This window comes from Dendrobates tinctorius, unplaced genomic scaffold, assembly GCF_039654945.1.
Source record: "Dendrobates tinctorius isolate UK_male_01 unplaced genomic scaffold, ASM3965494v1 ptg000741l, whole genome shotgun sequence".
In the NCBI taxonomy this organism is placed as follows: Eukaryota; Metazoa; Chordata; class Amphibia; order Anura; family Dendrobatidae; genus Dendrobates; species Dendrobates tinctorius.
In genome coordinates this window covers 5001-10000 of record NW_027362382.1, presented here as the reverse complement: position 1 = coordinate 10000, position 5000 = coordinate 5001, and positions in this window count along the sequence as shown.

The window sequence follows — 5000 nt, the reverse complement described above, 5'->3', positions numbered from 1 at the left end:
CTTTTGGGGGAAAGTCGAATTATGGAGCAAAAACCATTTTTTGGGACTTAGAAAAATTTCGAGATGTGTCAGACTTCCAGGAAGGGAGGAGTCTCAGGAGGTGTACCTAGGAGGCTTCCAGGGGCCTGGGTACACTTTTCAGAAAGTACCGTTGGGACTTAGAAAAATTTTCAGGATTTTTGGACTTAGAGCGATTTTTGGATTTTTGTGCAAAAATCAGATTTCCCCTTCTCCCACCGCTCTGGGGCGTCAATATGTTGAGGGGACCCGAGGGAGAGTGCCTCCCATGAGGGTAGAATGTGTGACTTTTGGGGGGAAAGTCGAATTATGGAGCAAAAACCATTTTTTGGGACTTAGAAAAATTTCGAGATGTGACAGACTTCCAGGAAGGGGGCGCCTCGGGAGGTGTACCTAGGAGGCTTCCAGGGGCCTGGGTACACTTTTCAGAAAGTACCGTTGGGACTTAGAAAAATTTTCAAGATTTTTGGACTTAGAGCGATTTTTGGATTTTTGTGCAAAAATCGAATTTTCCCTTCTCCCACCGCTCTGGGGCGTCAATATGAAGTGGGGACCCGAGGGAGAGTGCCTCCCATGAGGGTAGAATGTGTGACTTTTGGGGGGAAAGTCGAATTATGGAGCAAAAACCATTTTTGGGGACTTAGAAAAAAATTCCGAGATGTGTCAGACTTCCAGGAAGGGGGCGCCTCGGGAGGTGTACCTAGGAGGCTTCCAGGGGCCTGGGTACACTTTTCAGAAAGTACCGTTGGGACTTAGAAAAATTTTCAAGATTTTTGGACTTAGAGCGATTTTTGGATTTTTGTGCAAAAATCGAATTTTCCCTTCTCCCACCGCTCTGGGGCGTCAATATGAAGTGGGGACCCGAGGGAGAGTGCCTCCCATGAGGGTAGAATGTGTGACTTTTGGGGGGAAAGTCGAATTATGGAGCAAAAACCATTTTTGGGGACTTAGAAAAAATTCCGAGATGTGTCAGACTTCCAGGAAGGGGGCGCCTCGGGAGGTGTACCTAGGAGGCTTCCAGGGGCCTGGGTACACTTTTCAGAAAGTACCGTTGGGACTTAGAAAAATTTTCAAGATTTTTGGACTTAGAGCGATTTTTGGATTTTGTGCAAATATCGAATTTTCCCTTCTCCCACCGCTCTGGGGCGTCAATATGAAGTGGGGACCCGAGGGAGAGTGCCTCCCATGAGGGTAGAATGTGTGACTTTTGGGGGGAAAGTCGAATTATGGAGCAAAAACCATTTTTGGGGACTTAGAAAAAATTCCGAGATGTGTCAGACTTCCAGGAAGGGGGCGCCTCGGGAGGTGTACCTAGGAGGCTTCCAGGGGCCTGGGTACACTTTTCAGAAAGTACCGTTGGGACTTAGAAAAATTTTCAAGATTTTTGGACTTAGAGCGATTTTTGGATTTTTGTGCAAAAATCGAATTTTCCCTTCTCCCACCGCTCTGGGGCGTCAATATGAAGTGGGGACCCGAGGGAGAGTGCCTCCCATGAGGGTAGAATGTGTGACTTTTGGGGGGAAAGTCGAATTATGGAGCAAAAACCATTTTTGGGGACTTAGAAAAAATTCCGAGATGTGTCAGACTTCCAGGAAGGGGGCGCCTCGGGAGGTGTACCTAGGAGGCTTCCAGGGGCCTGGGTACACTTTTCAGAAAGTACCGTTGGGACTTAGAAAAATTTTCAAGATTTTTGGACTTAGAGCGATTTTTGGATTTTTGTGCAAAAATCGAATTTTCCCTTCTCCCACCGCTCTGGGGCGTCAATATGAAGTGGGGACCCGAGGGAGAGTGCCTCCCATGAGGGTAGAATGTGTGACTTTTGGGGGGAAAGTCGAATTATGGAGCAAAAACCATTTTTTGGGACTTAGAAAAATTTCGAGATGTGACAGACTTCCAGGAAGGGGGCGCCTCGGGAGGTGTACCTAGGAGGCTTCCAGGGGCCTGGGTACACTTTTCAGAAAGTACCGTTGGGACTTAGAAAAATTTTCAGGATTTTTGGACTTAGAGCGATTTTTGGATTTTTGATCAAAAATCGAATTTCCCCTTCTCCCACCGCTCTGGGGCGTCAATATGATGTGGGGACCCGAGGGAGAGTGCCTCCCATGAGGGTAGAATGTGTGGCTTTTGGGGGGAAAGTCGAATTATGGAGCAAAAACCAGTTTTTGGGACTTAGAAAAATTTCGAGATGTGTCAGACTTCCAGGAAGGGGGGAGTCTCAGGAGGTGTACCTAGGAGGCTTCCAGGGGCCTGGGTACACTTTTCAGAAAGTACCGTTGGGACTTAGAAAAATTTTCAGGATTTTTGGACTTAGAGCGATTTTTGGATTTTTGTGCAAAAATCAGATTTCCCCTTCTCCCACCGCTCTGGGGCGTCAATATGATGTGGGGACCCGAGGGAGAGTGCCTCCCATGAGGGTAGAATGTGTGGTTTTTTGGGGGAAAGTCGAATTATGGAAGAAATTGAGTTTTGAGGACAAAAAAGTGTTTTGAGGACAAAAAAGTTTCTTGAGGACAAAAAAGTTTCTCGAGGACAAAAAAGTGTTTTGAGGACAAAAAAGTTTCTTGAGGACAAAAAAGTGTTTTGCGAACAAAAAATGGAATTTTGTGATTTTGTGTAAAAATAAGTAAATTCCCCTACTTCCACCACAGGGGGGCTTCAGTATGTTGTAGGGCCCCCAGGGAGGGTCCCCCAACTGGGTTTAAAGTTTGTGGATCCTGGGCAGAAAGTTGAATTTTGGATGAAAAACCGAATTTTGGGACTTAGAAAAATTTCGAGCTGAGCAGTGACAGACTTCCAGGCAGGGGAGCCTCTCTGGAGGTGTACCGAAAACAGTTCCAGGAGCTGAGGTCATTTTCGAACATTTTTTGTTCGCTCAAATTTTTTTTGTTTTTGAGCTCTAAAAAGCTGTTATTATCAATTGGCTCAAAAATTTCAAGTGTCATGAGCTAGTACATGTTGGAGGAATACGTTTTAGGCAAAAAATTGCAAAAAAAAAAATCCAAGTGAAAAAGAACCGGAATGGGGAATTTCTGACTGCTGTAGCAGCCGCACAGTTCCAGGAGGTCGGATACATTTCCGACTTTGTCCCGCTCATTGAAGTACATTGTCCCGCAATGCAAATACATAGTAATGCGCACCTGCGGGAGAATATAGGAGAGAGTGGGCTCTCTCTACCCCGATGTATGGCGGTTGTTCCTATGGTTCTCTGGCTCGGGTAGGCGACTTAGAAGGTGGTCCCTCTTGTCGTGGAAGTTGCAAAATACGGCCGAGACTGAACTTCCACGGCTCCAGGAGGGACTTTTGCTGGTCGTGCGTCCCAAGTGAGAGAGGCGATCCTGGGGTACCTGAGCCTGACCAGACCCTCCCTCGGTGGTCCCTGGTCTTCTGAAGGGTGATGGCATTCAGGGGGGCAAATCTGGAGTCCGTGGCCGAGTTTGGGCTCTAGAAGGCGGACGCCCCTTCTGACCATGTCCCCTCAGAGCCGGCTGGATGGTTCATGGTCCGCGGCTTTGTCTGGCGGTCTGTGCCCAAGCCGGAGAAGCTGTCCTGGGGTACGTGAGCTTTGACCAGACCCTCCCTCGGCGGTCCCTGGTTCTCTGGAGGTGATGGCTGTCAGGGGGGCAAATCTGGAGTCCTCGTGGGAAGGAGGGCTCTTGAAGGCGGACGCCCCCTCTGACTATGTCCCCTCAGAGCAGGCTGGATGGTTCATGGTCCGCGGCTTTGTCTGGCGGTCCATGCCCAAGCCGGAGAAGCTATCCTGGGTACCTGAGCTTCGACCAGACCCTCCCTCGGTGGTCCCTGGTTCTCTGGAGGCGATGGCTGTTGTCAGGGGGGGGGGGGGCAAATCTGGAGTCCTCGTGGGAAGGAGGGCTCTGGAAGGCGGACGCCCCCTCTGACTATGTCCCCTCAGAGCATGCTCGATGGTTCTCAGTCCCTGGCTTTGGCTTTTTGGCCATCCTGGGGTACATTCTTGCCAAAAAAAAAAACGACTAAGTGAAAAAGAACCGGAATGAGGAATTTTCTAGGTGCCGCATCCGCCCTACAGTGACTTGAGGCCGGGTACAGTTCCGACTTCGTCCCCTTAAAGTGGGGACGTTGTCCCGCAATGCAAATACATAGGAATGCGCACCTCTGGCAGAATGTACTTGAGAGAGTGTCGTCTCTCTACCCCGATAGAAAGCAGTTGTTTCTCTGGTTCCCCGACTTGGGTAGGCGACTTGGCATGTGGTCCCTCTCGTCTGGAAGTTGCGCACTCCGGCTGAGACCGAACTTCCACAGCTCCGAGAGGGACTTTTGCCGATCGTGCATCCCAAGCGAGAGAGGCAATGCTGGGGTACCCAAGCCTGACCAGACCCTCCCTCGGCGGTCCCTGGTTCTCTGGAGGTGATGGCTTTCGGGGGGCAAATCCGGAGTCCTCGTCCGAAAGGGGGGGCTCCGGAAGGCGGACGCCCCTCTCGTCCATGTCCTCTCAGAGCGGTCTTATCCTCCGATCGATCTGGCACGGCGCTCCCGGGTGGGGAGGTGGTGCTGCTCGCTCGACCCGGGCTTTGGAGCTCGCGTCGGTTTACGGTGAGCGGTGTCCTTCCTCCTGTACCCCCGGGCTTCCACCACCTATCTTTGGGCGCGCACGCCGGCCGTCACCTCCCGTTCGAGGACGGAGGCGGCCGAGCTGTGGGAAGTTTGAATCGCACCGAACGATGAACAGTGGTCTGACGACCCACGCGGGCGAACGGCGGGGCGCCCACCCACCCCGGCGTGGGGGCCAGCCGTCCGAATCGCTCCCCGCGTGGGGAAGCACAGTGTTAGCAAGGGCGGCCCTTTTCGAAGTTCCAGATGCGCAGCCCTGCCCGCGGAGGTCCGTGCCACGCATCGCCCGAAGGGCGGCCTCCGCGGCGGGCACCAGCGAGAGCGGCGGCGGTGGGTGGCGTTTCCACGCCGCTGCCGAGCTCCGCGCCACTAGTCTTTCCCGAGCCCCTACGTTA